The sequence below is a fragment of the Archocentrus centrarchus genome, chromosome 11, assembly GCF_007364275.1.
Source record: "Archocentrus centrarchus isolate MPI-CPG fArcCen1 chromosome 11, fArcCen1, whole genome shotgun sequence".
Classification (NCBI taxonomy): Eukaryota; Metazoa; Chordata; class Actinopteri; order Cichliformes; family Cichlidae; genus Archocentrus; species Archocentrus centrarchus.
This window is the reverse complement of record NC_044356.1, coordinates 4,637,447-4,664,058: the sequence shown is the minus strand read 5'-3', so window position 1 is coordinate 4,664,058 and position 26,612 is coordinate 4,637,447. Positions and strand designations below refer to the sequence as shown.

General features: G+C 44.0%; 1 long non-coding RNA gene across 1 annotated transcript; it reads right to left on the bottom strand.

Annotated features, from left to right (window-relative positions):
* LOC115787785 (uncharacterized) lies at nt 1-18,983 on the bottom strand. The gene is made up of 3 exons (XR_004020541.1): nt 18,849-18,983; nt 18,409-18,487; nt 1-242 (listed from the first exon to the last, which is right to left on the bottom strand). It is a non-coding gene; the product is annotated as an uncharacterized LOC115787785 (long non-coding RNA).
* Between the last annotated feature and the right edge of the window lie 7,629 nt (nt 18,984-26,612).

Here is a 26,612-nt window from a genome sequence, read left to right as displayed (position 1 = left end):
CAAAACAGCAGACGAGAAGGGAAGAGGTCAGAAATCTCGATCCCGACCACATAAACGAATCAAAATGAAAAGAGTGGAAAAGGAGCAGGAACTGTTAGCGAGGAGCCTCGTCTCTGAAACAGCTGAGAAAAATCCTGGAGGAAAACCTTCACAGAAACGGTCCCGATCAGATCCTTCGCTCTGTTTCTCCTCGCCTTCCTGTCTCTCACAGGTTCACTTCCTCTTCTTCACCAGCTTTCACTCTGCAAAACAAGAACACAACACACAGGGTGTCAGATTTATATTGTATTTGTGGTGGGGATGGGTACTCTGTGACAGGAAGCTTTGAGAATTAAAGCAAGTTATTTGTGACAAATAACTGAGGGTTGGGGTTAGTCGTGTTCCACCATCATGGAATGCAGCTGGTAGTCCGTGTCCTGCTCTGCAGCTTTGCCACATCACCTGGCTCTCCACCTGCTGCAGGTTCTGGTTACAGTGCTCTTGAGCTTGCAGAGGGCCTTCAGTGCAGAATAAGAGCTACTACTGCAGTTCAACCATGGGAAGAGACCAGAACAGCAACGAGGCCAGCAAGCCTGCCAGTAAAGCAAACCGAGGAAGGGAGAGGGACTATCTGTTTATTAGTGACTGACCTTTCAAAATAAGAGCGAGGAGGCTGTCCACTAGTAGGTGGTGTTGGGGGGGAAGAAAAAATAAAAGATCAGTCAGCAAATATATTTGTGTTAAGATATCAGGGCAATCCACCTAAATGAAGCCTATGGGTGGGAACCACTGCAGTATATTTAATATGTTTAAAATGTCTAACATGTCATTATATTTGTAAGGGGAGGTGTGTGTTTGCAGCCCCTCTCTCCACCATGCAAAACAGAAGACAAAATCACTTACTTTGTTTTTAATCTGAACTAAACCAACAGTCTTTTGGCACCACGCTAGCTTCTCTCTGTGCTCTCTGTTTCACCACGTTTAAGCCCCTCCCCCTACACACGGAGCAGAGGGTGAAAAAAAACAACCTTTAGCTCCCAAAAGCCAAGACGTCATCCAGACCACCTCAGACTCGACGCTGCACTTCTTTACGACCCCAGTAATACAAAAGTAAAGCACAGACATACATGTATTTATTTATTAGTAGGTTTTTCCTGCTTATAAAACATTTTAGCACTTAGCAAGGAGGGTGTGGCTCTCCACCAAAGGAAAGGTCAGGAAAGGAGTGGGACAAAGATATTTTAACCATTTTTTTACTGGGGTTTTGTTTACTTGTGAATATAGGATATTTTTGTTGATCAAATGGCCAAAAAATAATAAGAAAATGCAATGAAATCGTTTAAGTATTAAGTATTAAATTCATGCAGACAAATTGTGCTCACATCCATAATTAGCCCCCAAAATCTCATGTTTATTTTTATCTGAATAACATTGAATAAAGGCGTTTAAGATGCAGTATTCATAAAAAATACAGCAACATTAAACTTTACTGCGGCCAGTTAAAGAGAAATCTTCAGATCCAGAATAGAATTTAAAATCCTTCTCCTCACCTACAAGGTCTTGAATAATCAGGCCCCATCTTATCTCAAAGACCTCATAGTACCATATCACCCCAACAGAGCACTTCTCTCTCAGACTGCTGGCTTACTTGTGGTTCCTCGGATACTTAAGAGTAGAATGGGAGGCAGAGCCTTCAACTTTCAGGCCCCTCTTCTGTGGAACCAGCTTCCAGCTTGGATTCAGGAGACAGACACCCTCTCTATTTTTAAGATTAGGCTTAAAACTTTCCTTTATGATCAAGCTTATAGTTAGGGCTGGATCAGGTGACCCTGAACCCTCCCTTAGTTATGCTGCTATAGGCCTAGGCCTCTTTTCACTCTGTTTATACCCCACTCTGCATTTAATCATTAGTTATTATTAATCTCTGTCTCTTCCACAGTGTGTCTTTTGTCCCGTCTCTCTCTTGTTGTGATTTGACGGTGTATAAATAAAATTGAATTGAATAGATTAAGTTAACAATAATCTATTGTAAATTAATTTTCATTCATTACAGCCAGACAGATCACTGACACGGCTGTCAAAAATCTTCAGTGCCTGAATTATCTGCACTAAGCTGTGATGCTGGATCAAATATTAACTTTATGGTTTAACAATGCGTGGCTGCACCTCTAACTGGCAGCAAGACACAAATATTTAGAAACATTTAACTACAATTCCAAGAAATCCTCAAACATAAAGTTGGTAAAAGAGCACAGCTCATTTAAAATGACCACTACAGGTCTGAAATGTTTGCACAACAGAGGGTTTAATGCTTTTTCTTCTGTTTACAGAATATTTCGATGGTGGTGATTTTGTTTGTGAGGCTTTGATACTTCCTGTGTAAAGACACAAAACATTAGAATTTAATTTGGGCAGAGAGGGAATTTAGGCAGGAAATCTGCTATTAGGACAACTGTGAAACAGGCCAGAGGCTGGCAGTCATGTTCTGAATACAGCTTCTTCAAACTGAAACTGTGCTCAACTGAAGGAGCTACAGAGCACACACACACACACACACACACACACACACAACACATCAGCTGACAGAGGAGATGGGAGCAGCCATGATGTGACTTTGATAAAAAAGGAGAGCAGATGACATGACAGATGCCATATGGACTCATTTGACAGAAGGAGGAAAGAGAGACCACAGTGTGTGTGTGTGTGTGTGTGTGTGTGTGTGTGTGTGTGTGTGTGTGTGTGTGTGTGTGTGTGTGTGTGTGTGTGTGTGTGTGTGTTTGCAGAATGAGGCCTGCAGTGCTGGGAGTGGGAGGGATGCATAACACTGCTGTCAGAAAGAAAAACCTTACAAATGCTCATTTACTTTAATCCTAAAGTTTCCAATTAAATCTGTGCTCTGAGTGATGTCATGTAAATATGCAGGTTTCATATAAGAAAAGACACATTTGGCATCATACTGCAGTAATAAACTAATGCAAAGCAACCAATCAGCAGTTATCGTTCAGACTCTTCACTGCACAAGTTATTATGCAGAGTATTTGGTGGATAGAGAATCATATTGTTTCATATAATCATCATGTTGCTGTGTTTTTGTATAGTATTGTATAATTTCTATAAATTTATGTGCAAACCTGCTGTCTTGCCTTAATTGTGTAACATGCCTTGAAATTAAAAGTCACACTGCTACACAACATGGTTGTAAAATGTGATTAAATGGGAGTGAAAAGAAAATATGTAGCTGACTCTTCCTAATGTGAACAGTTAAAACCAGTTGAAGCATTCATGATTACAGTGCTGACCACAGCGCACTGAAGCTTTGAATGTAGCCACACCGCTGCTTCACCGCGGGCCACATTTGGTCTGGACTGACTCAGGGTGTGCTCAGCTGCTTTAACTCAGCCAGAGGTCCACCTCATGAGCCAGACCTCAGCATCTTTGTGCCATAATTCTGAACCTGGCGAAGGGTTTTTGGGCCACATTAGGCTCTGGAACAGTTCCACAGGAGGAGGAACCAAATGTAGGATGAAGAACAGGTGAGAGCCACACACAGTGAGGCAGGCAGTGGGACGAACAGTCCAGGAGAGATGCAGGAAAAAGTCAAAGTCCGGTAAACGGTCCACGAGGTTGTACACAAGGAAACAAGTTTGAGTGACAAAACAAAGAGATGATGGATGAAAGGAGAACATCTGCAGGTGCACATGCTGAGGACACTGATAAACACAGGTGTGGTGCTCAGGTGTGGCAGCTCACTCACAAACAGACTACAGAATAATCCAGGATGCTGATGAAACTGCAGCATTTTGGGGTTCTTGGCCAAGAAGAACAGCTGATCGCTGATCTAAACAGCTGGAGCCATTTAATCCCAGCTGTATTTTAAACTCTGCAAAGCATTCATACCTTCATGTTTTCATTTCTACATTTAACTGCTGCTTCTTTCTGGAGCAAAGAAAAATGAGATCACCAGCAGGACAAGAATCAGTCCCCGGGAGCAACAACAACACCTACAGCTGACGACAGCTCCAACGGCACAACAAGCAACAATAAAAACAGGAGAGGAACTGCAGGGAAGAGAATTCCTTATTAAATCTAAAATGTGGGGTTAAGAGCACAGAATGTTCCAGGGTTAGGGCCGGAGCTGACAGGAACTATTTCTTGAGTCACAGTAACCTAAATAACGCGCTCCTCTCTGCTGGAAAGTTCTGGGCGCTCTGCTGCCCTGACAGCCTGGCTTCACATCAGCATGCTTCGACCCTCCGGGGGCTTTTCCAACCCGCTTCCTCAGATGTTGTAATTAAGAAGCCCCCGCTGACAAATAGCTTGACTTCCACTGGCTTTCTAGGCAGTAAGAGTATTAATTCAATAAAAATCTGTGAACGTGTGCCCACAAATACAGCTGTCCAGACTTCATGGATTAACACGGCGAGGTTAACGCTACGCTGTTCTCCGGCAAGGCAAAGCAAGGGGATTTCATTTCATCATGACTGTGTTTATCAAAGGATATGCTGCTTGTTATTGTGCATTAATCTAAGATTATGGGTCAAACTTGCTGTGAGCATGGTCATGAATATAATGCAAGACAGGGAGCCCTGTTTAAACCTCCTAATGAAACATTTCCTACATTGCATGGTGGATCAGTGACCCCAAACAGGAAGTCAGAGTCATTAAAGCAGCTAACCACACGTGCTATTAAAAAATCAGGACCCTTGTTCCACCTTGCAGCCACTCGGCGGCCTCTCTGCCCACCGTGTCGTCCCCTCTCCCCGTCTATGCTCAGCTGTTCCCGTTTAAGTGCCTTTGAGTGTGACTCGTCCTGCTGATCTCGGCCATTCGCTTTGCTGTGTGCTCTGCACACATGTACGGATTTGTCCTGCTGCCTGTTACCTGCTGCACGGCCTCCCTGCCACAACACTGACATACTGGATGGTGTACTACAGCTGTGTCCCATTTACATGCTGCATACTAAAATATGCAGCATGCATAATTTATATTAACTGTTTCTACAAGGATGCACTGTTTATCAGCGGTGGGTGATATGACAGGAAGTAGGGTGAGACATGAGCTGCTGCTTTGCTTTAAATTCCCATCAGGATGCTTGATTTGGTAAATTATCCCAGAAAAGACATTTTTATCTTTTTTTTATTTCTTTTCAGATTCTCTGAAGTACACTGATTTTGTGATATAAAAAAATCACCAGACAGAATTTGATTCTCTATCAAGGGACTCCATCCCTATTGTATATGATTCATAACCTTAAAGACAAAGTTTTTCATTAATCTCGCTGTTTTAAGCGGCTTTCAGCAGCTCCTTTATTTCCTTCATGCAGTAAATTATGGGAAACTATTATCCATCAGTATCAAACTCATAAATACTGCCTGCATAGAACCACCAAGTCTAACACTGGCATTAATATGGAGTATGGCAGTGAAGAAAAATGCCTTTTAATCTCCTATTTAGACTCAGGTAACTACTGATCCAAGAGGTGTTTTAGTAGATCCTATTACTATCATAATCTTTAATATTCTAATCTAATATTTTTCACTGAACACTGTCTGCACTAATTTACGCCAACTGCAGTAATCCCAAAGAAAATGTACTTCAAAATGCAGTTATTTTAAGCACCCTGTGTTACAAAACCTGAACGTATGAGTAATGCCTCCTGAGTGATGCAAACGTTCAGAGACGGGGTGCCAGTCTGCCGACTCTCGGCCATATTGTGCTTCATTTGCCACGAACCCGACAGCCTATAGTTCAGTGAGCACATACGGAGCGTTTAACCCGCGGTCACAGAGATGGAAGATCTTCAGCCCTCACAGGAGAGCAACATCACGTTTTCCCCTGTGACTGTATTCAGGCCATCTTTCAGTTAGTGGGTCATTATGATACAGATGTGCATGGATGACTGTATCAGAGATGCACCGACATATCAGCCGGATATTATAGAGACCAGAGTCAGGAAATCAGAGGAGATTTAAGCTCCGAATGCACCGAATGGCTTAAAGACGTTAAAGCACTAAAGTTCTTTTCATGATCTGCTTCTGCAAAAAATAAAATAAACTATCAAAACAAAATAAGTTACTGGCTGTCAACCAGCTGGTCCACACTAGATCATCTTCACCTCTGTGTCTGTTCTCAGCACAGGAACCCTTTCTCAGGGGAGAAAAAGCACCCTCTGAGCAGCCTGGGAAAAATGCTGGCTGAAACACTGTTCAGTTAGTCTAATTAGCAGCTGACCAGAAGCTAAACCAGGTCCTCTTCAGCTCACAGTCTTCTCTCAAACACAGCAAACAGCAGCCAGCTCGAAGGAGGCACACACACATAAACTAATCTCCACTTTAAAGCAACTATGAAGAACAGATTAAGATAGCAACATACCTGCAGCCTGAAAGGTGCGCTGGCGACCAGCCGTCAGCTACAAAGCATAACCTGAGATTACAATATGTAACCAATGTTCCTTCAGTTATTGTTCTAGCACACTTGGAAGAGACGTCTCAGTCACAGCTGTCATAAAATATCACTTCATCCAGAGCCATGGTGAAACAGCTCCAGGCACTTATTCTGGTACTTATTTTATGGGATGAGCTAAATTAACATGTCAGTGGTGACTGGGACATCCACCTGGTGGCTCACACACTGCAATGGAAAGAGAATGGCCCAAAGAACCAGTTACAGGAACTGCTCCTTCAAACGCAGCTGCCCTGATCTGCAGCAGCGGTGATTGCAGAATAAATAAATGTTTGAAGGAGACACTCGTCTTTTCATTCTCTGACTCTGCCACAGCAGCTTTGCATCATTTACAGCTCCTTGTTTATCTCACACTGAAGCTTGTGCAGGTTCCAACTGTCTGAAACAAGCCGGGTTTATCTGAGAGCTCATGGAGAAAACGGCCACAGCTCGGTTTGAGAGCAGGGCCCTCCTGCTGTGAGGCAACAGTGAAAACCACTGAGCCACCACGCTGAGGCCGACCAGATGAAAAATCGGTTCCAAGAACATGGAAAACATCCAGAAATCAGTAGATTAATAGTGACTATTTCATGAACTGCTCTGAGACAGCGACGCGTGTGAATGTATCAATGCACACAAATACCTAAGCACCGATGGAGGCTGGACCTGCCTCCACGCCCCCCTGTACGGCTTCCTGTGCTTCTGTCTCCCTGCTTCATGCCTGCCTGGCTTCTCCTTCTGCGGGAACACGCGAACATTAAAGACACAGAAGCTCCCTGACAGGCTGGGAGTTAGTGCAGCAGACCCCCGCCCCACCTCCCCATAACACACACACACACACACATGCACACATGTACACACACTCCATCTCTCCTCTTCATCCCTCCATCCATTCACTCCCTCCCTCTCTGGCAGCGCGTGGGCTGAAGCATCTCTCTCAGAATAGCACTACAGAACTGAAAAGAGAGAAAGCAACAAAAAAAGAGGACAGGAAGAAAAAAATAAAGACTTTTGTTCCTGTTATTATCTTCTTTTATGTGTCCTGCATGTTTTCTGTAACAAAACAAAAGGTTTCAGTCTAATCCGCGGGCTGGCGTCCGGATCGGTCCTGTCGGTCAGCTGTCATCTCACAGCGGTGGTGTTTGTTTTTCTATACGACTCTCCCTCCTCTTCCTCATTCACTATCTTCTTCCTCCACCTCCTCCTCCCTCTTCTTCTGTCCATCTTCACTATATTCACCTCATTCTCACACTTTAACTCCTCTTCTTTCCCCACATCCTTCTGCCTTTGACCCCACTTCCCTCTCTCTCTGAAGCCTGATGGGAAAAGTTCCAGTGCATAGGGGCGTGTAGCAGCAGACGCTGGAGCAATATGTGGGCCGTGGCGAGGCTGGCAGAGCCGTCGCTGCAGTGAACTCGGGCCATAAAGGTCAGTGCACTGCCCTTGTGATTCAGCAGTGGGATGAAACTGGTTTAAAAATAAAATCCATTAATGCAGCCTAGTTTTCACATGATAACGCAGAGTCAGGAGTATTACAGAAGACCCATTAACTCTCTTCACAATGACACAACATAATGTTATAATGATTTATAACACTATGTGTGGCTCAGGAGGTCGTCTACTAATCGGAAGGTCGGTGGTTCGATCCCTGGCTGCTTCAGTCTGCTTGTATCCTTGGGGAAGATACCGAACCCCGAGTTGCTCCCGTTCATCGGAGTGTGAATGTGTGGGAATGTTAGATAGCACACATTCAGGTCAATAACTTGGTGAGATTTCATTTTACAGTCAGCACATACACAGAACTCTGCCTGCTGTTCAAGGTTTCTGTTTACGAGGGGCAGCCAATCAGAAGAGGGCTGGTGGTTTAAAGGGGAGGAGCGAAGGACAAACAGAGGGGCTGCACCGAGGCCCAGAAAAAGATAACTAGGAATTATTTTGAACTGCAAAAATAACTGAAAGCGACTGTAGTAGAGTGAAAGAATGAAGTGATGGGCTGAGAGCAGGCTCACAGCAAACTGCTTCTGTAGAAAATGTATTACTGCAAACTGCAGCTCACGGCCTTCTTTATTTATCCAGCAGCAGTTAGCAATAACTTTATTTTTAAGAAAAACATGAATGCTACAAAAAGTGAACAGAAACTTGCCAAGAATTCCTGTAAGCTGGTGTCACCCAGCATTAAACTCCAGCCTTGGGAGTGATGCTGTGAGCCCAGCTGCACCGTTCTCCAATCTGCTGTGACTAAAGCAATGCATTTAGAGAGTCCTTGAGTTCAGGAACACCCGACCGAAGGCTGTGATGATCATGACTCAGTTTCCAAATGCGTCTTCATCGTGGGCGAGTTATACATTCAAGTATCCTAAAACTTCTCCCTGACCGGATCAACTCCCCCTCAGACAAGAGCAGCCAAACATTTAAACGTCACCTTACAAACCTGCGATGGAAAAGTCTCGTACGCCTTTGCTTAGCCGATGTTGTTACTCAGCGCTGCTGCTTTAACATCTGGTTTATCTTTGTTATTTTAAGCCACCAGCCCTCTTCTGATTGGCTGCCCCTCTTAAACAGAACAAAGTGAAATCACAGTTATATTGATTACATTTCTCATATGTGTATAAACCAAAATTGTTGAGCGACCAAGCTTAACAGAACTGTAAGAAAGTCAGAGCTACTCCTTAAATCCAGCCCTGCTCCGAACAGGAAGAGTTCCTCCAGCTGAACAGTCAGCTGGCTAACAGTTACAATCATTAAGCCATTAATATGTAACTCAGTCGCCTCTGTGTGGGGCGGCTGTAGGGACCAACACACCTGGAGCAGAGAGATGAATTAGTAATAAAGTGCATTTCTCTGCCTGTGTGTTATGGACATTTGGGTCCGTACATGGGAAACAGTCGCAGCACCGAAGTGTTTCCGCATTGAGACATTGAGTCCTTTTAGGTAAGGTGACATAGACTCATTGTGATAACTGTATGTGGAACTATTGTGCCTGCATGTACAGGCTGTCACATTTTAGCATCAGGAAAAACTGATCTGTGAGTCTCCAGGTCTAAATGTTTTCCTCTGATATTTGGGGAAATTCATTCACTTCCAAAGTTCTGCACAAGAGCACAATTCCTGTTCATTCACTGTGAGGTCCGTGTGGCCTACTTTCACAGAGTCCCTGTGTATCTTCGTGCCCCAGTTCCTGAGGACACACACCACCAAAATGCCACTTCCTAACATGAAGGGACTAACTCGCAGCATTTGGGTTCATACCAACAGAGACAGAAAAAGATCCTGCATGCATACAAATCTGGAGGCCCTGCAGGAGACAGCGTGAGTGCAGCCTAGGTAAAATACTGACTTTCTGAGCAGGTAATGCTCAACAAACCAAACGAGCTCTTTATGCACTGATGTAGATGAAAGGATATTCCTGTAATCTTGATTAACTCATTGAATGTTTGGTCTATAAAACTTCCAAAGACAGTGAAGAAGTCTTCATTTGTCTAACAAAAAAAAGTCCAGAGAACTTTTCTCGATGACATTTTAGGAATTTTTGCTTAAAGACTGACGTTTTTGTTCTTTTCTATTTTGCTTTACTGAATTTATTGAGCTCTTTTACTTTACAGAGGAGCTTGACTGAACTGTATTCAACTTCTTTTACAGTACTGTAAAAAATGTTCTTACTTATTATCATGGTCATACTCTCTTCTGCTTTTTACAGTCTGATATGTTCTATTTAGTACTGGTTGGTCAGTGAGTTTGGTCCAGTGTTAGGTGGTTGAGGTATTGAAGAGTTACTTCTTCCAGTACTTTGATGTCAGCTCTTCAGTGAGTACACACATTTATCAAGTTTACTACTTTAATTACTTTTATAGTTTGGATTCTTAGTTTCCTGGAATTTCCTCCCTGCAGCTTCCAGCTTTTAGGGATGAACCAGCTCAAGCACAACTCGACTTGTTCATAGTTTCTTCCTTCCAATGGGAACACAGTCTCAGAGTACCATGAGCATTTGTACTGTCACACACACCCTCACCGTTTGGATCTTCCTTATGGGTATGGCTGCCCAAATAGCCACTGTGTGGCGGGCTTGCATAAGACTATTTCTATGCCAGGCTTCCTGTGAAATGGTGAATTCCACTCTCTTTGCCTCGGCTTTAGCCCCTGGAGTTGCCCACCCCTGGGCTAGCAACACTGTAGTACAAGTTGGTACGTCTGAGTCCTTCTTCCCTTTGGACCTTTTGGATCTGGATTCTTGACAACCTCCTCTATCAACCTCCCCCAGGGCCCTTCCCATCCATCCTCCTGAGCTGTCTGCTGTACATCATCAGGAAGCCTCTTCAAGCCCGATGTGCTTCCCAGTATGCCCTCAGTACCAGTGGGATCTGTCTGTGGATTTGCTACTTGGCCACAGACAGGGTCACGGGGCCTTTATTGCTGCTAGCCTACACCCCAGCCTCTGGGCTTCACCCACGGTACTCTGTCCTAATGATTCAAGGCAAATGTATGACGTCATCATGGTCCTTATGCAACATGATGACATCATAACATATCATACCTGATTCAGGTTTTGTGGATATAGATGAGACATTATTTATGTGAAATTCAAATATAATGCAGTGCTTTTATAAGGTGCTGCTGGTGCATAAAGGCTACAAATGGATCATTTTAGGTGGTTGCCAGGCAACGTGATGACATCATAATATCTGATAGGGATAAGATGCACCTGTGTGCTCCTTGTGATTTTAAAAACTTCAAAGCCACATAAGAGGAAAGAAATAAAGTAATCAGAATATTAAATATTAAAGAAACTGAGATTTAATTAACACTGAAACTGTCAAGAGTCGTTATTATGATCCTGTAAGCAAAAGTTATTTTTTACATCATGCATTCTGTTTATTGCACCATATGCTGTCCTCATAACTGTGAAGCTGGTAGTGACAGCCACTGTGAATGAGGAGAACAGTGAGACATCTCACAGATATCTCTCAGATTTATCTGTTTGTTACTCCCAAAGCTGCAGACCTGCGAAACCACTCTGAATATTTTCCTCTGAACATTATCAAGTATAATTAGTCAATTGGATGTAGATGATCTGTATTCCCGCTCCAGGGGAACAGAGGTGCAGCTTTTCTTGCAACAGTTTCAGAAGGCGTAAATGAAACATAATGTTTTGCTGTCACGTACATGCAGCAGTGGGACGTTTGCCATGCACTCCCATCTGCTGAAGGTGATGGATAGGATTGGGTGAAAAAATAACTACATGGATAAAAAAAAAAAAAAAATGGCCGATGAAGCTGCACCTCCCTCACAGCCAACTGGAAGGTGTCGGTGCACCGAGGGGCTTTTTCAGTTCTCATTTAGCCAGTCGCACACAACTCGAGGCCCGAGCGCGATGACTAACCTCTCTGTAAATAATTTCAGTTTGAGCAGCTCAAACAGTGACACTGGCAAGCAGCACTGACAAAACAAGTCAACAGACACTCTGCAACAACAATCACTTCTGCCAAGAGCCTCCCCGCGAAAAATCCGACCTGATGTTTTGTGGAAGATACCAGAAAAAGTCAATACACGGATATTATTTGAGGGCTTCACTGCCTGTGAAAGCCGTTTAACCCCCACACGACCAAGTCATATTAGTAAGTGGGGGTCACTCATGGCCCCGTTATATATTTTCATGGGCTCTTTTTGTGTTTATCATACACTGACTCCTTCACCCATCACAGATATTCTAAAATGTTCTAATATCATTAATTATGGTTTTCAGTCATTTGTATGTAAAACACAAATTCTACCAACAAAGTTACATTTATGTAAACAATGTTACTTGTTATAAACGAGGCATGTTTGAGTGGATTGTGTATTCATTTAACACCAAAATATAAGTGATCTGGTGACTCTGTAATACTTTAATCAACAACAAATTACAATAAAATCATCACAGTCAGGCTGTTTTTCCATCATCTGTCACCTGCATATTTCAGTTTAAATCGAAATTTAAAGAAAAAATTGTTTAATAATGTTTTATGTTTCCAATATGTTGCAGAAACGGAGGGTTTGCAGTAGGGGAGCTCAGGCTGGTCAGGATCACTGCAAATATTCGAATTAGTGATCTGAAGTGGGAAAGTCCAAAAACACCAAAGTCTATAAACAATCATATTTTAAACAAAGTAAAAACTATGAAGAGCAGCAGGAGCGACTCAGTTATGAAAATAATGTGAACGTATTCACCGGTGTTTTTTCCCATGGACTAATCTAAATGCTTTTACATGCCATACATCAGAAACCTCATTAAATCTTTGTTGCCAATAACTGAAAAAAAAACACAAACAGATATTACGCAGTAAATATCACGGAGATGTTCTCGCTTCTTTTGATGTAGGAGAATATTAACTGAGCCACTCACTGACAAATAGAAATGGACCTAAAATCTCCACTATATAATAATAAATTCACACTTTTTCATAATTCCATGCTGGCTGTTTATTTCTGATATGTCTGCCATCCTGGTCAATTAGAACTGCGACAGCCTCAGATGCTGGGAATGGGCTGTGGGCACAGCCTTGAGTGTCCTCTAACCTTCTGTCTGAGAGCTCATTTTACTCATGAACATCACTGAAGCACGGACGTTATCTTTAACGTGTCAGAGGACTCCATTCTGCCCGCTGAAGCCACAAATATTCCTGCTGATTACCACCAAACCACCGGGGTACACCGGCATGTCCTGTCCAGAAGAATCACTTTATTTCCCGGCCTGTGACGGGCTGAGGAAATCTGTGAGAGTCACCCACGCCTTCGGCCATTATCAGAGAGCCGGCTTTAATTGACTGCAGGTTTTGATTTGCAGAAACGCAGGATTTCATTTAGTGTGAGATTGATAATGTCAGTGATTCACTAAATCTGATTTACAGTCCAGCCACTTGCATCTCACCGTGATCTATTATGTTGGAGGCAGTTACTCTGATTCACAGAAACCTTGAGCCACTCGTGTGAGGACAATATGTCAGATGAAAATAAGGTGCGCATATATTCGCAGCCTTCATCCATTAGTCATCTCATCTAAAAATATTAGAGAAAAAAAAAGCTAGAAAGTCAGTTAAATCCATCAAAGTGTGAATAACAGGCTTTGTTCTACTTTGTCTTTGCATAAGGGACACAACTGACTCCAAATAACCTCCACAGGCTCAGAGTCTGCTCCAGTGTCACTCCCAGCTGATACGGGATCAGCCAGCAATGAGACCAACCAGGTCAGCCACAGGTCAGCATTCAGACTGTTCATCAACACGTCTGCTTGGCTTTCAGGATTACAGGAAATACGCAAGAATGAAAGAGTTAAATATAGCTGAACTAACACTAGCACTAAGTGACTTTTGAGTTAATAACTAGACTAAAATAATGTTTCGCACCCACGAACTGAACATACAGAAAATTCAAGTTTTAGTCTTTATGAAATCCGGAGGCTTTGTTTGTGATGTGTTTGTATTATGATATCTAATCTGAGCTACAGAGAAACTAAAACACTGAAACTAATAAAAACTAGAATCACTTTTAAACAATAAATGTACAAAATTGTATATATATATATATATATATATATATATATATATATATATATATATATATATATGAATGTGCTCAGCTTCTTTGAGATGATCCTTTTAAAAACACACCTACAGGTGTTGGTTCCGGTGGAATCACTGCAGAACACAAAGGAACGTGTTCCTGAAGGTTGTTGTGTTCTGAGAATACCATCAGTCATTTGTACCCACGTCTCCGGTGATGACGTGAACACCTGAGACTGCCGTGAAATCCCCCAACATCCGGGGGCGCGCTCGAGCTCGGCTCCCGGCTCGCTCTCCGAGGAGGGGGGCACTGAAGGCATGACCATCATCAACCACATTAATCACAGCTGACTCATGAAACAGCCACGATGAATGGCAACACTGCAGACAATCCACCTCCTCCACCACACTTGGAACATGCTGCTGGACCCAACATGCATCAGCAAGCTGGAGTCAGTGGTCGTGCAACTAAGGACGGTCACTTAAAGCCTTTTATGACATTAAACTCGGCCACTCTGCCCAAATTACACCACATTTTAACGAGCACCCTCCCTCTGACAGTTTCAGACTGTTATATCATCCCTCTGTGATGCGCAACTCTTCTGTCATCACGCTGCTATCCCCACTTTCTCCCCAGCTTCCACTTTGCTTTTCCCAGAATGCCCTTCAACAGCTCACAGAGAGTGGGCGGAGGCTTGTTGGTTTCACTCAGAGGCAGGTAGGCGTGTATAGGTATGCATGCAACTTGAAAGCTGTGGGGTTATTCACATCTATATTTGCAGCTTTACCCCTTCCTCAAATGCACCATGTCCTGTAACTACACTGCAGTCGGCTCCATCGAGTCCACTGTGGGTGTGCAGAGTGCTCTCTCACAGGGTTAAAGCCCTCATACTACATGTTGGTGTAAAAGAGCTGATTGTAAGGCAGCAGAAACAGGAAAGCTGTGTTTATATTTGAGGTTTCATTCTATAAAGACGTACCTTATACTGGTTTCATTTATTCAACTTCTAAAGATCATTTTCTGAACACTTTAAGCAAAATATTCAGACGTCTCAGAAACACTGACCTCGGTCCTAAGACAGGTTAGTAGGAATGTGTTTGTAAAGATTAGGGATTTTCCTGCAAATTAGACATTTTGGTGGCCAGAAGACAAAAATCACCATCACTATATGATAAAGATGTTTTTAGCCAGCTAAGGGGCATAATCTCTCCCAGTTTTCCCAGGATCTCTTTCCAGCTGTGCAGAAGCGCCTCATCTAGGAGCTGTCCAAGAAGCATCCCAGATGCTGAACTACCTCAGCTGGTCCCTCCTGAATGACCGAGCTCTTCACCTTATCTCTGAGGGAGAGTCCAGAAACCCTGAAGAGGAAGCTGATTTCTGCCGCTTGCATCCATGAACTCATTGTTAGCCCCAGCAGGATCCACCTGTACGCTCAGCTCTCCGTTTACTACGACAGACCAGAACCAGTTAATCTGTTGATCTTCTGCTTCCTCTAACATATCTTCCCTTTCTGCCCTCAGCACCACTTACTGGATTCAGCTCCACTGTCACAAAGACAGATACAGGAAATCTTTTATACCACATGCTATCATACAATATGTCCAAGAAAAATATTTCTGCCCTCGTTGCTCAAAGTCTCTGAATGTCATTCCATTGCTCCTAGTCACTTGTGGACGCCCCTTTAGCTTGCTTAGAGGTTAGATCATCACTCCAGTAAACATGCCAAACATTAGGCACACACACCATATTTATTTAGAGTTTTTATATTCTAAAATATTTTATAATGAGTCTTATTAGATGGATTGGAGTGACCAATCAGCTGCACTTCTCCAGCTTCTGGCTGAAAGTAACCCCCAAGAAGAGAAGCCACTCCCCCTTTGGCAGGAACAGCGATCGACTCTAAATGACCACATGCCCAGCCCATCCTGGCCTCACTGCCTCACTGGCAGATTGTGATTGGCTGGTTTTGTATTTTGACAGTATGTGCTCCTGTAGAAAGTACGAGTCTGTATATCGACCATGTTTTAACAAAAACAAGCTTTATTTGCAATGTTGTCCCTAATTTCCTTCAGGATCAACAAAGTCTCTATTTCTGTAGAAAACGAGACCGCGGGGATATCCTCCTGCCATCAGTGAGAATATTAATAAATGTAGAAGTCAGGATAGCATTACAGCCTTATTTCACAACAAGAAACCCTTCAGCAGACATCTGAAATCCTCCATGCTGTTTACTCTCCACTTCAGATAAATACAGCCAAAGAGTACAAAGGTACTAAACATCCAGGAATATGAATATTGTGCTGCACATCTTTGAAGAACACATATGACAGATTTCATGGCTCAGCTCCTTGTTGTTTTAGAGTGTATAGACCTCACGGACAGACGGTATCCTCTTTAAAAACTACTGTACCCACGATGCTAAATTGAAACAGGGATGTCTCTGACTGGTAGAGGTCGCTGTTACCATGGAAATGTTTAAACATGTGAACGTCAGGTGGCTTAGTGAGCGCAGAACTGCAGAAACTGTGAGCAGTGATTTCAGTCAGGAACTAAGTATTGTACCATATCAATAACTATGCTTTCCTATGATAATAAAAAGAATTCCATTTGAGAAGGCCAGAAGTCGTTTGCTGTGAATTCTGGGATTTGCAGTGCATTATGGGGTAAGTAGTTCCTTCACTGTAGCTTTGCCTTTTTATTTCTATCCTAATCAAATCTTTTTATGGTCATTATTCATCTTGTAGTTTGGTGGCCCAGTTCATTTTATATATATATATATATATATATATATATATATATATATATATATATATACGCACTTGAGGAAAATCGATGGAGAGAATGAATGGGAGTCTTAAAAAAGTGACTGGTCACTGTATTTATATATACTTAAAAACGTACTGGTCAAGCATTAAAGTTGTTCTCTATACTTACAAGTGTTGTTGGATTTTTAACTTCTTAAGATGCTCAGCGACCACAGCCGAAAGACACAAACCCTGACATGTAACTCAGGAATATTCTGTCTTCATGATTCAAATACTTTCAACCACCCAAAGGAAGCATTATTACTTAATAGCAGTGCATTTTAATAAAAAACCTCAAGCAATTACTGACTTTACAGCATTTTTCACACATTGCTTGTCTATTCAGCGGGCCACATTGGTCTCTTTTTCTGGGCCGGTTCTGGCCCCCGGGCCACAGCTTTGACCTGGTTGGTAGGTCAAATGTAGATGGTGGCATGATGGCACGGGGGCTCATAGCAAGCGGGTCCTAAGTTCAGTCCCAGGAAGACCCTTCTGTGTGGAGTCTGCATGTTCTCCCATTGCTTTTCTTCAGGCGCTCCACTCTGTCCCACTTTGAAAAACCTGCTTAGGCACCGCTGCCTCTCTGGGTCCAGGACACACTTGTAAAAGAGCTTTTTGATCGCAACAGTTTCACTTCCTGATTTTTGAAGCAAAAATGCCAAAGATGACCTGGCCCCACCTTCTGAAATGTAACAACGTGCTGCTTGTCTGTGTTACATATGGATGTACTGCTGGTAGGATTGACAAAGATGTCACTTACTTATTTTTTCTCTGCTTTCTGACATTTTATTAACTAAATGATAATTAATTATTTCAAAAAAGGGATGCAGTCACAGTTCATTGATGCAGTTGTGACGTTGTTTACAATTATACTGTAATGACAGAACAAAGGGGTTAGAAATGCAGGGTGCACTGCCAAAAGCCTTTTTTTCTCTTTCTCTTTTACATATTTAAAGTGTTTTCAGGGCGGATTTAATTTGAAGTTTCAATTAGTCACTCTGCTGCTGGTGAAGTATCACACCACTATTTTAATGTGGCCCAACAGGCCAAATCTAAGTGTGTAAATAATGGAGGTAGGGGAAGCGCTTCTCTAATGTACCCTTAGTTTTAGTAACCCGGTGAGGCAGGTGTAGGTGTGCAGCTCTAAAAAATCCTGGTTAAAACACATCCTCAACCACACACATGGCCCTGCAACCATATATATGCAAGGTGAAATCATCCACAAACATGCACCTACACAGACACCTACACGCATGCATGCCCATCACAGATTTCACAGGCACACACTAAGTTAGGTGAAGGCTACTCCGCACCTGTGCTGTGCAGAGAAGGCCAGTTAGTTTGCAGGATTTGTGCATTATTTTAGCCAGTCATGTGTGTGTGTGATTGCTCTTTTTTCTTTATACTGAAGTCGCAGATGCAGACAAAAAGCACACAATCATCTCCTTTTTTATGCAGCTAGTGTCTCCACGTATGGCTGATGCTGCAGCTGCATCCAGAGCATCACAGTAAGATACAAAATGGGAGGGTTTTGTTGCATTATGCTGAGGCGTTCCTGCATTGTATGCATGTACGGCTGCAGACGAGCTTCATGATAGAAACCTGTCTAGCACACTGCAGCACCGACACAATGAAGAGAGCAAAATACCTGATTTTTCTTTTACGCAGGGACTCCACAGAGAGGAGGATGCTGATCCTATAGATGCGGCACCCGTCACCATTTTCCCCTTTGAAGAGAGAGAAAAAAATAATAGTGCCTCGTATGAATTGAAGTAAAATGCAGTTTCCCCCTCAGTAAATAAACACAGGCTCGCCAATAAAGCGCAAACATTGCAGTGCCACACATGCGCCCTAGACGGGCTGTGTGACATTACTGACGCCTTTTAAGTGAATTTTAATCGTATTTTACAACAATAAAAAAAGCCCGTATTGTGGGTTGAAGATGCCATCATGTAAACTACGACACTCACACCAAAAATGTGAGTCCAGCTTTGAAGTTACGCAGGGTTAAACCATCACATGCCGCTCCACTTTACAATTTTCATGCCTCTCAAAGCAGCGGTGCTCAGAATTAAATAGATTTTTTACCTGCTTTCTTCTTTTGTCGCCTCCGCTGGGATCCCTACTGCGATTCGTGGATTGTGAATGGAAATGTGTCACCTACATTTTTCATTGTAATTCCCAGGTCTGGAAAAAGGAAATTGATGAGCCGCAGTGAAGCCCCGCTCGTTTTTTTCTGTTTTTGCTTTTTTCCTCCTCCAGTATAAAAATAATAATAAAACCAACGCAAAAAAAAAAAAAAAAAAAAAAAAAAAAAAAAAGAGTAAAAAAATCAGTGAGAGGACGCGTTTATTAAATGATCGTTCAAGTGCTTTCGCGTTATTTCAGCGTGCTCTTTGTGGTGGATGTGCGCGCTCTCCCCCCGTGATGCTCCGAGGCTCCACGTACGCCCGGCGCTGATGCCTCTCTGACAAAACCTGCTCTCACAGAGGTCCGCTGCGCTACGCGACCAACTCATTGATAGGACAATATGGCACTAGCCCACGTTCGCCTTTCTAAAGTGCTGCAAATGATCGACCAATCCTGGAGCGGATGCTTGCATCTGATTGGCTGTGTCGCATTCGGAAATGGTAAGTTGCCGGTACACGCGTACCTGTGACTACTTAGAGTTAATGTAACCATTGATGTAGCAACATGAGCTGATGCTCCAGTCTGATTGGCTGAGTGCAATTGCTTAGTGTTATGGTGAATATTAATTCCTGATCCAAAAAGATTAGTTAACTCAAAAGCTATACTGCTTACTGGAAACATGAAATGATGTCATGTATAGGCTAATCAATGTGTGACTCATATTGCAGTTTTATTCATTGTAAGTATGAAACACATCAGTTCCAGTACATGGAAACCTGTTATGACTTACAGTAACTGTAAATATTAATACACTGAGTTCTTATTTATGCAAACACTATGAAATGCCCTACTGCCTGCAAGAAACATGAATGTCATGTATTTTTGTCTGACTAAAGGAAGAGGAAAACTTATGTACAGAGGTCTAATTATTGACAGCACAAGCCTTAATTAGTAACAGTTAGCTCTTAAGTGTTAGCAAGGCTAACACAGTGCTGCTGTTGTACAGGTGTTTGGTCTGTTGCTATTGGCCAAGCCACTGATTGGACAATTAGGTGCTTGCCCACATTTGAATTTGGAAGGTACAGGAAACACATGGACATTTGTAGCAACATGTTAATGCACTGAGTTCTAATACTCTGTTCTGATTGGCTGTCACTGTTAACTGTTAACACAATATAACTCCAAGTAAATCAAACTTCTGTGAAATCAAACTGTCCACTTAGGAAGCAACACTGATTGACAATCAATTTCACATGCTGTTGTGCAAATGGAATAGACAACAGGTGGAAATTATCAGCAATTAGCAAGACACACCCAATAAAGGAGTGGTTCTGCAGGTGGGGACCACAGACCACTTCTCAGTACCTATGCTTTCTGGCTGATGTTTTGGTCACCTCTGAATGTTGGTGGTGCTTTCACACTCGTGGTAGCATGAGACGGACTCTACAACCCACACAAGTGGCTCAGGTAGTGCAGCTCATCCAGGTTGGCACATCAATGCGAGCTGTGGCAAGAAGGTTTGCTGTGTCTGTCAGCGTAGTGTCCAGAGGCTGGAGGTGCTACCAGGAGACAGGCCAGTACACCAGGAGACGTGGAGGAGGCCGTAGGAGGGCAACAACCCAGCAGCAGGAACGCTACCTCCGCCTTTGTGCAAGGAGGAACAGGAGGAGCACTGCCAGAGCCCTACAAAATGACCTCCAGCAGGCCACAAATGTGCATGTGTCTGCACAAACGGTTAGAGACCAAGTCCATGAGGATGGTGTGAGGGCCCGACGTCCACAGATGGGGGTTGTGCTCACAGCCCAACACCGTGCAGGACGCTTGGCATTTGCCAGAGAACATCAGGATTGGCAAATTTGCCACTGTTACCCTCTGTGCTCTTCACAGATGACAGCAGGTTCACACTGAGCACATGTGACAGACGTGACAGAGTCTGGAGATGCCGTGGAGAGCGATCTGCTGCCTGCAACATCCTTCAGCATGACCGGATTGGCAGTGGGTCAGTAATGGTGTGGGGTGGCATTTCTTTGGAGGGCCGCACAGCCCTACATGTACTCGCCAGAGGTAGCATGACTGCCATTAGGTACCGAGATGAGATCCTCAGACCCCTTGTGAGACCATATGCTGGTGCGGTTGGCCCTGAGTTCCTCCTAATGCAGGACAATGCTAGACCTCATGTGGCTGGAGTGTGTCAGCAGTTCCTGCAAGATGAAGGCATTGAAGCTATGGACTGGCCCGCCCGTTCCCCAGACCTGAATCCCATTGAGCACATCTGGGACATCATGTCTCGCTCCATCCACCAACGTCACATTGCACCACAGACTGTCCAGGAGTTGGTGGATGCTTTGGTCCAGGTCTGAGAGGAGATCCCTCAGGAGACCATCCGCCACCTCATCAGGAGCGTGCCCAGGCGTTGTAGGGAGGTCATACAGGCACGTGGAGGCCACACACAATACTGAGCCTCATTTTGACTTGTTTAAGGACATTACATCAAAGTTGGATCAGCCTGTAGTGTGTTTTTCCACTTTAATTTTGTGTGACTCCAAATCCAGGCCTCCATTGGTTAATAAATTTGATTTCCATTGATGATTTTTGTGTGATTTTGTTGTCAGCACATTCAACTTTGTACAGAACAAAGTATTCAATGAGAATATTTCATTCATTCAGATCTAGGATGTGTTATTTGAGTGTTCCCTTTATTTTTTTGAGCAGTGTATTAATGCCTGACCAAAAAAGACTAGGCATCCTTGTTAGATAAAAAGCTGTACTGCGTAGCATAAACAGAAAATCATGCTGCATATATGTAATATATGAGGAAACTGGAGTGCTCTCTTTATTTCTCTTTCTTTATGTCCACACTGGAGGTGGCGACCACACACCGGAGAAGGTGAGTGACACTCCTGGACTTCAAACAACAGCGACTGCTGGCGACAGGGAGTGGGTGGTGCTTGAGATGAACTTTTCTCACCTTCCAGGCCATCGACTGAGCAACTACCAATGAGAGTGAAGAATACCGTTGATTGACATATGACCTAGTAGTAAATACATTAGAAGGTTACCTAGGCAACCAGAGCACATTGCTTTGAAGCTGAGGGCTGATCGCAGATGGTCCAGGCTCTGGTTGCCTAGGAAACCCTATATCATATTTACTACCAAGTCATATGCCAATCACAGCTAATCTTCACTGTCATTGGTAGTTGCTTCAGTCGCTCCCTCCCACTGCAGGTCACCGGTGCTTATAGTCGCTTGAAGTCTCATTCACTCTCTTCCAGTGTGTGGAACGCAGCGTATTGCTTTGACCCTGATGGTCGGTCCCAAACTGACTGCAGTTGCCGGGCAAACCTCTAATTTATTTACTGCCATCTCATAAGTCAATCGTCGGTATCCTGCACTGACAGTTGCTTCAGTTGCTCACCTCAAAGTTGAGAAACGTTTATATCAGGACCCATTTCGTGGCACCGGTGGTGGCAGCCGGAGCTGGGAATGTCCATGAGTGACGAACCATCAGCTTCAAATCCACACACACGAGTGTATCATTGTTGGAGTCTTTTCAATACCTTTATGGGTTTGTTTTTTTATTTTTGGATGACGTATATTTTTTATGTAGCCTATAATTCTGCCATTAAAACAGCGTGCTCTATCTGCATGTTAATTATTTCCAGCTTCATCAGTTAGCCTGATGAAGCTAGCCTAATGTTAGCCTAAAACAGTGTTTATCAAACTGTGGGGCGTGCCCCACTGGAGGGGTGCAGGGTCATGACAGGGGGGGTGCAAATGACCTGTGAGAAAAGTCATGTATTCTCACGGCGAAACAAGGGAATATTAGCAGGTACGTTAGCACAGCAGCTAGCATCACTGTCTGCTGTGTACAGAGAGACGTGAAAAGATTTCATCCGGCTATGGGGGCATGAAGTTGAAGTTAATTAGCTCCACTTTAATACAATGACACATGATCAGTGTCATTGAATTCAATGACACTGATCATGTTGTAAGAATATAATGAAATGAATATGCTTAAAATTTTCAACATACTTTCAAAGGACCTCCCTTCACACTAATCTAATTTCATTGCAGCTATAAGAAATATCTGCTCATCACTTATTTAAAGTAATTTTACTCGATAGCTGTCTGCAAGCTTTGACTGTGAAGGTTAGAGGTAAATGAGAGCACAGGGTTTTTATAATGTGAGTGAAGTGAGCCTTTTAAAGAAAATAAATTGTGCAGTCCTGTGATATGCAATTATTATTCATAGTTTACCTGCCCTGCACTCCTTATTGTAATTCATAATCATCTATTATGGTAATTGACTTTAGGAGATTAATACCAGACTAATAAAGGTGCATGCACTTGCTTCTGTGAATAAATATTGTGCTTGATATGAGTTTAGCTGGGGTTACCTTCCCCTTTCCTCCCGGCTAAGAGCTGTTCAATGGCTGCTTGATGAATGGGAGGAAAGAGGGAGGATGGAGGGTGCAGAAGAGCCAAGTGATAATGCGGTGTCATCAGTTACCTTGACAACTGCAGCCTCTACATCAAACGTGTTAATTATGATTTTTTTTTTTTGCCAGGAAATTAGCAGAGGCTTGTTCCCTGTTCTTGGCCCAGCCTCTGTAGCTCAGGGTTTTTTTGCCCCCATCACTCACTGCTGACTCCAACAACAAGGGTGAAAATATAATATGCAAATCTCTACAGCAACTCTGCCTTGAGCCCAGGCTTATATTGCTCTGCAATAAATAGGTAGTTCTCATGCAAATGCTACAGGCAGCATGCTCTTAACCCTGCAGAATCCACAGAGAGTTGAAATTTTAGCAGCATGCAGCTGGCGGGTCAGTTTTGTAACATGCACACGGGCATGTTAGCGGAAAAATAACTGATTAAATAAGCGACCCAGCAGGTCAGCAGGCGGTAAATAAGCAGTCATGTCAGTGCTGCAGCCTCTTCAACACTGTCATTTCAGGGATTCTAAGTCTTTCCTCCTTTGCCCCAATTTACACATTTATATTACACACTTACTATTGTTTAATGAGATCTATCCATTCAAATTTTGAGAGTAAATGTTGAGAAATTCCATCAAGCTTTATGAGCTAAAATACAAATCTGATTATTTTTATGTTTCTTACAGTTTCACATATCAGATTTGATCACATTGATTGCTGGATGGTAGCCATGAGTGCAAAAAGTAAGATTCTGTTAAAGGCTCTTATAAATCATTGCAGCTGCTTGTTAACCAAAGAAAAAACTCATCCATGCTTTGGACCAGCTTCACCTGCTCAGGAGCACAGATGTCAGAGTTGTAGCTTAAAAAGAATAACTGGATAACATCGGTAAAGAAGTCGTTACACTGGCATCTGGTTTTAATGCCCATCTGTAAGGCCCTGCAGAGTGTGTGACCTCAGCTCGAGCCCCTCGTGTCTCCACCTGTACGGGTGATGCAGTTTGTTTTTACCATGCAGGCACACCCATAGGTGAGGGTAGGGATGTAAATCGACAGCTTCGCTTTTACGCTCTGAGCTCCCTCTTCACCACGACAGACCGGTGCAGCGTTCACATCACTGCAGACGCAGCCCCGATCTGTCTGTCGATCTCCCGCTCCCTTCTCCCATCACTGGTGAACAAGACCCCGAGATTCTTAAACTCCTCCACCTGGGGCAGGAACTGATCCCTGAGCCGGAGTAGGCACTTCACCCTTTTCTGGCTGAGGACCATGGCCTCAGACTTAAAAGTGCTGATTTTCATGCCAGCCACTTCACACTCAGCTGCGAACCATTCCACTTCAAGCTGGAGGCCACCACCTGATGAAGCCAACAGGACTGCATCATCCAGAAAGAGCAGAAACAAGATTCTGTGGCCACCAAGGCGAAAGCCTTCCGCCACATGGCTACGCCTAGAAATTCTTTCCATAAAAATTATGAACAGAATCAGTGACAAAGGGCAGTCCAACACCCACAGGAAATGAGTCCGACTTATTGCCGGTTATACGGACCAAGCTCTCGCTGCAGTTGTACAGGGACTGAATGGCCCGCAACAACATTCCAGCGTTCCACAACCAGGACAAAAACTGCATTGTTCCTCTTGAATCCAAGGTTCAACTAACGGACGGACCCTCCTTTTCAGCACCCTGGCATAGACCTTACCGGAGAGGCTGAGGAGTGTGATTCCCCGATAGTTGGAGCACACCCTTTGGTCTCCCTTCTTAAAGATGGGGACCACCACCCCGGTCTGTCAATCCAGTGATCCAGATCTCCATGCGATAATGCAGAGGCTTGTGAACCAAGACAGCCCTGCAACATCCAAAGCCTTCAGGAACTCAGGGCGAATCTCGACCACCTTAGTGACCTCACCCCCAGCGATGGGCGAGTCAATTCTTTCATCCCCAGACTCTGCTTCCACTACAGGAGGCATGTCAGTGGGATAAAGGAGGTCGTTGAAGTATTCCTTCCGCTGCCTGACTATAGCCTCAGTTGAAGTCAGCAGCGCCCCACCCACATTATAAACCATGTGAGTACAGCTGCGCGTTCCCCTCCTAAGTTGCCTCACGGTTTGCAGAATCGCTTCAAGGCCATCCGAAAGTCTTTTTCCGTGGCCTCACCGAACTCCTCCCACACCCGAGTTTTTGCTTCGGCCACCACCCAAGCCGCGTTCCGCTTGGCCTGCTGGTACCCGTCAGCTGCCTCCGGAGTCCGACAGGCTAACCAAGCCTGATAGGACTCCTTCTTCAGCTTGATGGCTCCCTTCACCTCCAGTGACCACCATCTGGTTTGGAGATTGCCACCACGACAGGCACCAACCACCTTGCAGCAGCCACAGCTCTGAGCAGCAGCCTCAACAATGGAGGTGCGGAACATGGTCCATTCGGACTCAATGTCCTCAGCCTCCCACGAAATGCTGTCGAAGTTCTGCTGGAGGTGGGAGTTGAAGCTCTGGCGGACTGGGTCCTCTGCCAGGCGTTCCCAGTGCACCCTCACAATACGTTTAGGTGCGCCAGGTCTGTCCAGCATCTTCCCCCGCCACCTGATCCAACTCACCAGTATCTCTCAACTTCACGCACTAGCTCAGGCTCCTTCCGCACCAGAGAGGTGACATTCCATGTCCCAGTAGCCAGTCTCAATAGCCGGGGATTGGTCCGCCAGGGCCTCCGCCCTTGGCCACCACCTGACACGCACTGCACCTGACCCCTATGACGCCTCCTTCAGGTGCTGGGCCTGCAGGAGGGTGGGCCCATGTCGTCTCTTCGGGCTGCTCCCGGCTGGGCACCACGGGCTAATGCCCAGCCACCAGACGCTCTCCCTCGAGCTCCCTCCCCAGGCCTGGCTTCAGGGCGGGGCCCCGGTAACCCTATGCCTGGCAGGGAAAACAGTTCCCTTGTTGACATTTCCATAGGGGTCTTCTGAATTGCTCTTTGTCTGGCCCCTCACCCAGGACCAATTTACCATGGGAGACCCTACCAGGGGGACAAGCTCCTGGACAACATAGCTCCTGAGATCACTGGGACACACCAACCCCTCCACCACGATAAGGTGGCGATTCACGGAGAAGTTTATTATTTTTATCTTTTTCTAATGATAATTTTATTGAATTTCTGTTTCTTTCATGGACTTTTTGGTTTATGAATACAGACTGGCTCATGTGCTTTCATTATTTAAAATTAAGCAGACACTTTGTTGGGTACACCTTTGCTAGTACCAGGTTGGACAATCTTTTGCCTTCAGATCTGCTTTAATT